The 11,524-nt window shown below is 42.9% G+C and overlaps 1 pseudogene; it reads left to right on the top strand.

Moving 5' to 3' along the window:
• The first annotated feature begins 1,961 nt into the window (after positions 1 to 1,961).
• Positions 1,962 to 7,556, top strand: LOC103726128 (annotated as a pseudogene).
• Positions 7,557 to 11,524: the final 3,968 nt, after the last annotated feature.

The following is an 11,524-nucleotide window of genomic DNA, read 5'->3' as shown; positions in this document are numbered from 1 at the left end:
CACCCAAGACAGAATGCTCTGAATCTAACTCCTACTTTGCCAGTGACATGCTGAGTGACAGTGAGCAAGTTATTTGACTTCCCTGTGAGCCTATTTGTTTATCAATTAAAACATAAATAATAATACTTTCCTTAGATTGTCGTGAGGATTTGGTGACCTATCATATGGCATAGAGCACTTAAAAGCTACTCTGGGTAGTAATAATGGCATAGAGGAAGGCGGAGGATAAAGCACAAAGATTAAGCAAAAATGAAAAGAGCTATTGAATAAAAATGTATCAATTCAGTATTAACAGTATAGCATCAAGGAATTTGTTACTGGGGCTCCTAGGGTAGTATTGACTCAACCATATGAGTCAGTATGCTACACAGCACTATACATTTCAAATTGCACATCAAATAAACACACAAGTGGTGATAGAACTAAAGGCTTCTGAAATTAGATAGTCTGTGTGGCTGTAGGAACTCAGAGTTGAATTTTACTCTGAGTTTAAGCTTTCCAACTCTTCTGAGAATGTGTCTCAGTAATAGAACACTTGCTTATCATGTGCAAAACCCTGGGCTCAGTCTGTAACACCACACACACATGCACACACACACACATGTGCATGAATAGTCTATCTTCAGCCATAAGCATGACAAATAAGAAGCAAGTCAATTTTTGTGGGGTCTAGGAGTAGGGAAATGGCTCAGTAGTTAAAGTGCTTGCTATACAACTGGGGACCAGAGTTTGGGTCTCCAGAACCCACATAAATGCTAGGTAGATGTGGTGGTCCACCTGTGATTCCAGCCTTGAAAGGCAGAGATGGGGGCATCCCTCCAGCAAACTAGCTTGGGAGACAAGCCATATCAGAGGGTTCTAGGTTTGCTTTTGAGACCCTGTGTCAATGAATAAGATGTAAGAGCAACTGAGGGCAGTTCCCGACATCACACTCAGGCCTTCATATGCATGTGCACACCTTCACACACGTGTGTGCCCACACACATGCAAATATGGTTACACACATGCCCACCAGACACACATGAAAAATGTGGGGGAAAGGTACTGGGGATTGAACCCAGAGTCTTGCAAATTATAAACATGCACTTAAAAATAGAATGAAGTAGAAATAGGGACATTCATAGGGACAAGAGACAATAGGTTTTCAAACCTTTAATCCATAACTTATTGTTAACAATGTTGACAATGTCTCTTACCACCTTATCTTTCCATTACAGAAAAAGCCTACCAGATACAGCATGGTGCCAAGACATATCCAAGGACAAACCAACACTTGTGTGTGTCTTACATGGGAAAAATCTCAGACCACACGAAAGAGATTTTATAAAAAGTACAATTCTCCTTGGGTGCTGGAGAGATGTCTCAGAGGTTAAAAGCACTGCCTGCTCTTGCAGAGAACCCAGGTTCAGTTCCCAGCAGCCACATGGCAGTTAACAACTGTTTGTGGAACTCCAGTTCCAGTGGATCTGATGCCCTTTCTGGCCTCCATGGGCAGAACACTCATACACATAAAATAAAAAGAAACAGAATCTTTAAAAAAAAAAGTACAATTCTCCTCCAAATCATGTACATGCAAGGAACCCTAATTAAATTCAGTGGGAATATACATAAAAGTAGAAAAGGGTCTAGTTGGGAAGAGGGGGGGTTCAACAGGAAGGGCAGACACAAAAAGGTAATTGGGGGTGAATATAACTAAATACATTATATACATATATGAAAATACCAAAATAAAAATAAAAAATAAAAATAAAATAAAAATAAAAATAAAAATAAATAAAATAAAATAAATTTGAAAAAATACCATCCTCATGATTAACAAAGAATTACTAAACCTGAGAGCATTCCAACAACCCAACAAACGGTTTGTTCTTTTCTCTGTAGGTGGGCGGCCTGAGTCTCCACAACCAGTGTTCTTCTAGTTTCCTAAACTCCTATTTCATTCCAATTGCTCTGGGCCAGGTATGGTGGTGCACACCTGTAAGTCCAGCTTCTGGAAAGTGGAAGCAGAATGATCGCAAGGTCAGCGTGTGGGAGATGGAGGCAGGAGGATCCAAAGTCCAAAGTTAGTCTTAGCTACTGAACAAGTTCAAGGTCAGTCTGGGCTACATGAGACCCTGTCTTGAAAAAAAATATTTTGACATGAAAATTAATGCTCTACATCTCAGATTTATTCCTATATTTACAGGGACAATATTCTCTTTCTTCTAATACCACTGAGGCAATAATTTTTAATTTTAAATTAAGAAGTAAAGATCCTATCCATCAGGGAAATAGTGCTTCTTGAGTACTAAAATGGATTGCATAGAACCTACTGCAAGTCTCAGTCATCATTCTTTGTATTGTGGAAAAACACATGTAACCTAAAGTTAGCCATTTTAACTATTTTTTAAATTTAATTTGTGTGTGTGTGTGTGTGTGTGTGAATGTATGCTATGTGTGCAGGTGCCAGTGGAAATTAGTAGAGGGCATCAGATCTTCTGGAGTTGGAGAGTTATAGACAGTGATGAGGTCTTAAGCCCGCCCCCCCCCCACCTTCCCCTCACCATCCCCCAGAGGCTGGGAATTGAACTTGGGTCCTCTGAAAGAGAAGGAAGCCCTCTTAACCACTGAGTCATCTCTCCAGCCCCATTTTTTGTCTTTCTTGCTAAGACATCAGTGCAGGGCCTTGTACATGATAGACAAGTGCTCTATCACTGAGCAATGGCCCCAGCCTATCATTTTACATATTTTAGTTTTAAAAAAAAATGTACTTATTTTTATTGTATGTGTATGAGTGTTATGCTTGCATGTATGTAGTACACCATGTAGTACAGTGCCTGAGGAGGACAGAAGAGGGAATTGGATCCCCTAGAAATGGAGTTATGGATAGTTGTTAGCCTCCTTGTGGGTGCTGGGATTCAATCCCAGGTCTTCTGCAAGAACAGCCAGTACTCTTAACTACTAAGCGATCTCTCCAGCCCCTATTTTAACCATTTTAAAGTGTGCCGTTCTGTGTACTATTCTGCAATCATCCCATTCTTCACCTCTAAAATGTATTCATTCCCCAAACTAAAATTCTGTTAATTCATTCAATCCTAACTCCCTTCTTCTCTGTACCCCAGCTCTGTGTAACCACTTTTCTCCTTTCTGTCTTTATAGGTTTGCCACTCAAGAGTATATACCAAGAAGTAGAAGTGCTGGATCATATGGTAATTGTATTCATTTCTTAAAGGAATTATACCATTTTCCATAGTAGCTGTACCATTTTACATTCCCACTGGCAATACAAAAGGGTTCCAGGTCACACCCTGCACCACAGTTCACCACCAGGTCCCACCAGACTGGCATCCAAGCCAGTGAAGATGTTGAAGATAACTATGCCAGAGCCAGAAGCGAAAAATACAGATTTCTGAAAATATCTATTGAAACTGAGCACCTTGTGATTGGCTCCTGTCATTAGCCTGCAGCTTCCTAGGAACAGGATTATGATTCCTTTGTTTTATCCCTACTGGAAGACAAGCAGCCCTGCTGTAGAGTACTCAGGTCAGAGTCTCCGAATGCCCAAGGATATGAATGGATATGCATTGCATGGTCTCTAGATCATTCTCATGTTCGTCAGAAAATGCTGTGTGCAGCAACAACAGCAACTCTGAAAGAGGACTTTGGAGGTGGCCACATAAAAGAAGAAGTATTTGGAGTAGGGCCTTTCACCTCAGCAGAGGCAGGCGGATCTCTGTGAATTCGAGGCCAGCCTGGTCTCCATAGCGAATCCAGGCCAGCTGTGGCTACAGGGAGACCCTGTCTCAGAAGGAGGAGGAAGAGGAGGAAGAGGAGGAGGAGGAGGAGGAGGAGGAAGAGGAGGAAGAAAGAAGTGGGACAGACTAAATTGATAAGGTACAAACTGGTGTGGGTGTGAACACTAAGCATTTGGCACTACACTGAGTAGTATTTCTTAGTTCTCAAGAAGCTTTCAGGCTTTGGAAAAACTGAGTAACAAATACATCAACTACTTGAATTTGGAAATAGATACCCCCCAAAATGAATAATTTTGGCCAATACAACAAATAAAGAAGTAAAAGATTTGCTAATGAGGATTCCCGAGGATTCAGCACACCAATATTTCTTCCTGTAAAAATATTCCCTTGAAGGAGACTGCTTAGAGTCTATTGTTTTTGCTTGCTTAATGGCTGGATACACACGAAGTGTAAGAGAACAGATGCTGTATTCTAGCTGCAAGAGCCCTCTGCTAGAATCTGTAGTAAAAAAATTACAAATGGATGTAATCAGAAAGACTGAGATAGACAATGGGGATGAATTCATTTCAGACTTCCTTTATTTGGAAACTAAAAGGTCCTCCTCTGGTCCCTCCCACTGCTCCAGGGCTCAGGCTTCCTTGCTGGCTGGTAGTGGCCCACATAACCTATCCCCATCCTTGGGCCTTGAACCAGTCCCTCTGAGACTGCCTGAGAGTACCTGACTCAGCCTCCCAGAATGAATTGCCCAAATCCACCCTGCCCATATCCACCCGCCCCCATTTGGGATCATCTCTAGTCCCTCCCACTGGCCATCCTAGTCTCATCCCTTCTCTGTAGGCCTTGACCCCATCCTGCTGAGGCTGTGGGAGTGTGCCTAACTAGTCAGAGCTCCTTCACTCTCCTGGAGAGCTTTTGAGTAGCCTGCCTGAGTCCATCTGGTCCCTCCAATATAAAATCAAAGGAGAGAACCTGAAGCCCTAACTAACAAGAGAGGGCTGGCTAGAGATAAGGCTTCACAAACCTGACAACCTGAGTTCAATTCCTGATCCATGGTGGAAGGAGAGGAGGACTCCCAAATGCTGTCCTCTGACCTCCATACATGTGCCGTGAAATATGCATGCCCATACTCACATACGCACATGCAATAACAAAGTAAGTAAATAAGAGAATATTCTACATAACTTTATGTCAACACATAACAACTGACAACTTGGATGAAATGGTTAATTTACCTAAAACACAAACTTTTTCACTACTTTTATATTTGTTAGTGAGCTTGAACTAACCCCGAGGGGCTGGAGAGATGGCTCAATGGTTCGGAGCACTGGCTGCTCTTGCAGAGGACCTGGGTTTGGTTCCTAGCACTCCAGTTCCAGGGGAGCCAAACCCTCTTTTGGCCTCCATGGGCATTACACTATATGGGTGCACTACATACATGCAGGCAAAACACTCATACACAAAAAATAAAAATAACTGAACTTGGAGCTGGGGGTGTAACTTAGTGGTGGAGTGTATGTTTAGCATTTAGTCCTGGGTTTTAGTTCTAATGGGTTGGAATGGAGCATGTGGCTCACACCTTTAATCCCAGCATTCCGGAACTGGGAGTTCTAGGCCAGCCTGGTCTACATAGTGAGTTCCAGGGCAGCTGGGGCTACAGGGTCCATAGCTTAACTTGTGAATGTTAATAAATGTACCTAGGTTTAAAAGAATGATACTAATCCTACACAAACTCTTTCAGCAAATAGAGAAGTGCTTCTCGGTTTATTTAGAGTGCATTATTAGTCTGATGATGTCAAAGCCATTACAAGTAAAGAAACTGTAGACCAATATTCCTCATGAACATCAGTGTTAAAATCCAGGAGCAACTGCTGAAAGCACCAAAGCAAACCCAGAAATACATAGAACTGCTCATATATCATGACAAGTGGACTTTAAAAGTTTGCTTCTAGCAGTTTCTTTTTGATCACAGAAGAGACTAACTGAATTTTAAAAGGAGAATAAATGGCATTTTAGAAAGAGTATCTAGCCAGGCGTGGTGGTACATGCCTTTAATCCCAGCACTTGGGAGGCAGAAGCAGATAGATCTCTGTGAGTTCGAGGCTAGCTTGGTCTACATAGCAAGTTCCAGGCCAGCTGGGACTACGGGGAGACCTTGTCTCAAAAAGACCAATAAATAAATTAAATTAAATTAAAAATTTTAAAAAGAGTAACTGTTTACCCAGAGACACTACTAAGTGTTTGAAGAAGCTGGTCCAGGCATTCTGTCTCTGGGACACTGTGGCAATCATAAATGTAGTTATTTTGCTTCCCTTTTCCTAAGATAGGTTATTATATTTCTAAGATTTTATTTATTTTGGGGGCTGGAGAGATGGCTCAGTGGTTAAGAGCACTCACTGCTCTTGCAGAGGGCCCAGGTTCGATTCCCAGCATCCACATGGTGGCTACAAACTGTCCTTAACTCCAGTTCCAGGGGCATCCAACGCCCTCTTCTGACCTCCGCAGCAGTGCACAACACGGGTGCACTCACATACATGCAGCCAACGTGGTGGCACACGCCTTTAATCCCAGCACTCGGGAGGCAGAGGCAGGCGGATCTCTGTGAGTTCAAGTCCAGCTTGGTCTACATAGTGAGTTCCAGGACAGCTGGGGCTACAGGGAGACCCTGTCTCAAAAAAAAGACAAAAAAATTTTTTACTATTTTTATCTTATGAGTGTATTCCTTGCATGTGTATAAATACACCTGAGTCATGCGGTGCCCTTGAAGGTCAGAACAAGACTTCGGATTCCCCTGGTACTGGAGTTGCAGACAGTTGTTAGCTGCTGTGTATGCTGAGAATCCAACCCCGGTCTTCTGCAAGAGGAACCTGTGCTCTTAACCACTGAGCCATCTTTCTAGTCCCTTATTTAATTAAAAAATTTTTTTTATGTGTATGAGCCTGCATGTGTGTAAGTGTACCCGTGTCATACAATGCCTACAGAGTTCAGAAGAGGGTATCAAATTCTCCTGGAACTGGAATTACAGATGGCTGTTAAGTGCCAAGTGTGTGCTGGGAACCAAACCTGGGTCCTCTGAAAGAGCAGCCAGTGCTCTTAACTTCTGAGCCATCTCCCCAGCCCCTCCTATAATCTTTGACTCTAGTAGCAACTGGTGGTAGGAGCGGCCAGTGTCAGCAATTTTGGCTCTCAAACCTTACTTGTTTGGACCCTTGATCCCTGACAGCAGCTAGTTACACTTTCAAGCCTTGGGTATCAGGACCCTCAGTTCTTTTTAAAATTACTGTATGTATGTATGTATGTATGTATGTATGTATGTATGTGTGCCTGCACACATATGCATATGACAGTGCATATGTGTGGCTGTCAGAGGACAACTTGCAGGTGTTGTTTCTTTCCACCGCATGGGTCCTGGAGATCAAACTCAGGTCGTCAGTCCTGGCAGCCAGTACTCTCACCTGCTGGGTTAGGACCTTCATTCTTAAGACACAGAGGCTCTGTGAAGCTCTTCAGTGACTGGCCCATGGTCTCTCATCTTCTGTGTCTCTTCATGGTCGTCTGCCTTCCAGTCTTGGCGCTGCACTTTCAGCTCCTCTATACCTCCTCTGCCCTTCATCATCTCAGCTACCTCGGTTCCTCCGAGTTTCTAACCCTGGTTGCTTCCTGGGACTTTTTAGCTGGTTTCTCACCACTTACGATGCTGTTGCCACTATGGCTGCTGTTGTTGGCCAAGGCTGTTGCTGCGGCTGCGGCTGCGGCTGCCACCAGTCGCCTTCTCATCTTGTCACCAGCTCCACCAACTCTAGCTATGATAAAGACCACAAGTAGACAAGAAAAACAAACAAACAAACAAAAAAAAACTAAAGTCCTAAGCCTAATGCTGTTAACACCAAGGGTTACATAGCCAGAAAGGGTGTGGCAACTCTCCAGCATGCAAATATAGGGTCTTAATTTGCACCAATCACAGCACAGACAGCGTCCAGTTCCACCAATCACAAGCCTTGCCTAGCACAAGGCACAAGCTTTCTGTGGAGTCAGAGCACCTTGAGGGCAGCTTCTGAGTGAGCAGGGTTACCTACAATTCAAGGTCTGCAGTGAGGTCTTCCAAAGCCTCAGCACTTTGTGGGAAGTGGTAATGACTGGAGGAAGGCTTCCTAATGCCAAGGTCATGGTCAGCTGAGGCTGCGGTGCTCTGAAGGGTAGTTTTTATAAGGTGTCTCTGAAGTGAGATGCTAAGATGACAGGCTGGTTGCCAAAAGAGGGGTTACTTTAGGGGGTTTTGTTGTTGTCATTGTCTTTGTTTTGTTGTTGTTTGGTTGTTTTTCTGGGTTTTGTTTGGTTAGTTGGTTTTGGTCTTTTTGAGACAGGGTCTCCGTGTATCCTCAGCTGGCCTCAAACTCACTATGTAGACCAGACTGTTCTCAATCTCACAGAGATCTACCCACCTCTGCCTCCAGAGTGCTGGAATTAAAGGCGAGGGCCACCACACCTGGCTAGGAGTTGCTTTGTTGACAGTTCTCTGCTCAAGACAGCCATGCATGGAAGAAAGGCTCTGATAGCTGTCAGTCAAAGGATCAAATTGATCCTAATACCTTACATTTTTTAAAGGAAAAGTATACATTAAAGGGTACCTGTATAGGTATCCCAGTACATAATCCCAGTATGGCCAGATGGGAGGCAGGGAACGGAGATTTCCTGGGAAGCTAGCCTGGAGAATACAGCACAGCAGCAAAATGAGAGACCCTGCTTCAAACAAGGTGTGAGGTGAGGACTGACAGCCAAGGTTGTCTGCTGACTTCCACATGAATGCTGTGGCCCATGAGTTCACTCAGACACACACACACACACACACACACACACACACACACACACACACACAAACTCACGCCAAAAAAACCATACATACACATAGACATAAATATTAAAATAATAATAAAGCTTCCTATAATAAAGGCCTATCATTAACAATAACCTTCTTAACACTTTATTTGTATAAGTATATTGTCTTCATGCATGTAAGTGCACCCCTATGTGCAATGCTTAAGGTCAGAAAAGCGTTGTTGGATCCCTGGAGTTGTTAGCCATCATGTGAGACCTGAGCTTGGGTCCTCTACAAAAGCAGCTAATACTCTTAACCATTGAGCATCTCTCCAACCCCAACCTTCTTAACATTTAAAAAACTTTACATTTATTTATTGTGTGTATATTTGTGGGCATGTGTGCCATGGCATGCATGTGGTGGTCAGAGGACAACTTGTGGTGGTTAGTTCTCTCCTACCATGTGGGTCCCAGGGACCAAACTCAGGTCATCAGATTTGGTAGCGAGCACTTTTACCTGCAGCGTTACCTCACCAGCCCCTTTTAACATTACCTAATAGTACTTAATACCCCCCCAAAAATGTCTCTAGGGTGGGAAATTTGCAGTCCATGGGTGTTTTGAATTATAGGATCCTCAGTTGAACTCCTTTCACCTGCATCCAAAGGATTCAATGAATTCTGGACCTCTGCAACAGGTGAAATTGCAACCCATCCCCTGGGGGTCTTGCAATCTATCTCCCATGGATAAGAGAGGATTTCTGTACAGCTATGACCTGTCCCTCTCTAGGTAACATATATTGAGTTTCTAGTACTAGATTTATATCCCTTCCCTCCTACTTCCAGAAAGTAGCTAATCTAGACTGAACCTCTGTTTCATGGGAGTCTCTAGAATTACCCAGCCAGAGTACAAATCCTTTAAGTCCCCTTTAATACCCTCTTAATGAGTTTTCCCACCATCTACTAGTAGATGTGTTTTCCTTCATGAGTAGACAACCCATTGTTCAGTGGACAGGTATGTTCCTGGTGTGTTTGTAGTCTTTTTTATTTTTAGTTATTTACTTAACTTTTATTATTACATTTATTTATTTCATGTGTGTGTATATATATGTATGTATATATGAGCACATGTATGTCACAGCACACATGCGGAGGTCAGAGGTCAGTTTGCGGGAGTTGGTTCTCTCCTTCCATCATGTGAATCCAGAGTTCGAACTCAGGTTATCAGGCTTAACAGAAGTGCCTTTACCTGATAAGCCATCTTGCAAGGCCTATTATTTATTTAGTTTGTTTGAGATAGGGTCTCATGGAACCCAGACTGACCTCCAACTCATTATGTAGGGAAGAGTGACTTTGAACTCCTGATTCTCCTGCCTCTATCTCCCAAGTGCTGGGACTACAGGTGTGCACCACTGTACCCAGAGATCCTGGTGTATATTCACCAGTGTATTTATTCTCTGGGCTTCAACAGTGCTGGCACTGATAAATATCTTGGATAAATAAGTGAGAACAAGAATGGTTAATTTCCACCTTCCTGGGCTGAAGTACAGGACATGTCTGGATGGATGGCTGACCTTTTCTAGATACGGCTGTTCTGCCTTGCCAAGTGCTTTTGTAGCGATTAACTTTCATTACAGTAACTTCCATAACCGTGTGTGTGTGTGTGTGTGTGTGTGTGTGTGTGTGTTTGTATGTGTTAGGGAGCAGGGAAGTACAGGGATCAAACCCAGGGCCTCACACATGCTAGCCATGTATTTTACCACTAAGCTACACGCCAAGCTTCAAATCTTGGTTCTCTCTTCTCTGACCATCCCTCCTGATAAACAGAGGAGTTTGGGGATCTTTTAAGAAGTATTCAGAGCTGGGTGTGGTGGCACACACCTTTAATCCAACCACTCAGGATCAATTTGTTCAAATACAAATTCTCTCTCTCTCTTCTCTCTCTCTCTCTCTCTCTCTCTCTCTCTCTCTCTGAGACAGGGTTTCCTTGTAGTCCAGCTGGCCTGCAACTCACTCGCTATGCAGACCAGGTTGGGCTTGAACTCATAGACATCTGGCTGCCTCAAGTGCTGGGATTAAAGGCATGTGCCATCGCATCCAGCATCTACTCTATATTTTAAAACATAATACCTTAAAAATAATATGACAAGGTTGATGTGGTAGTATATGTCTTTAATCCCAGCACCTGGAAGGCAGAGACAGGCCAATCTCTGTGTGTCTACACAGCAAGTTCCAGGCCAGCCAGAACTAAATGGTGGGACCCTGTCTCAAAAAAACAGAAAACAAAACAAAACACAACAAAAATTCAAAAAAATAATACGATATAATAGTTTAATATAAACTATTGGGCATAGAGAGGTGGCTCGGTGGTTAAGAGCACAGACTGTTGTAGAGGACCCAAGTTCAATTCCCAGCATTCACAGCCACTTGTGACCCCAGCTCCAGGGCATCTGACACCCTCTTAAGGCCTCCACTGGCACCCACACACTTGTGTACAAACACCCACTCACACATAAAATAAATTTAAAAATCTATTATAGGGTCTTTAGAAATATGAAGCAAAAAAATTTTAATGGGACAATGCTTAACATTGAGAGCTACTTTAAATCAAAACTGTGGTAGAAAATTCAGGACATACTATTGCCATATTTATATGCCATCTTGATTTCTTGGTGCAAGAAGGAATTACCAGGCCATAATTTCAAAGAACCAGGATTAATAAAAGATTTCTACAGCTTTTGCCTTTTTATTATATGCTACTGAATTAAGCTGTCACTATGACTAAACACAGGCAGGAAAGGAAGGAAATGGATTCCAGACAAGTACGTCTCTGCCAAAAGTTCACAGATCCTCAGACATTTCCCTAGTGATATTTTGCAATTCTTTGTATGTTGCATTTTTTGCTGAACAAAGGCCCTAGTCTGCAGCCACAGCTATTTTACCCCCTCAAAAGTCTCTGAACAAAATTGTCTGGATCCAGA

This window comes from Nannospalax galili, unplaced genomic scaffold (assembly GCF_000622305.1).
Source record: "Nannospalax galili isolate Female #2095 unplaced genomic scaffold, S.galili_v1.0 scaffold307, whole genome shotgun sequence".
Taxonomy (NCBI): domain Eukaryota; kingdom Metazoa; phylum Chordata; class Mammalia; order Rodentia; family Spalacidae; genus Nannospalax; species Nannospalax galili.
The sequence above is the reverse complement of the archived record's forward strand: the minus strand, read 5'-3'. Positions and strand labels throughout refer to the sequence as shown.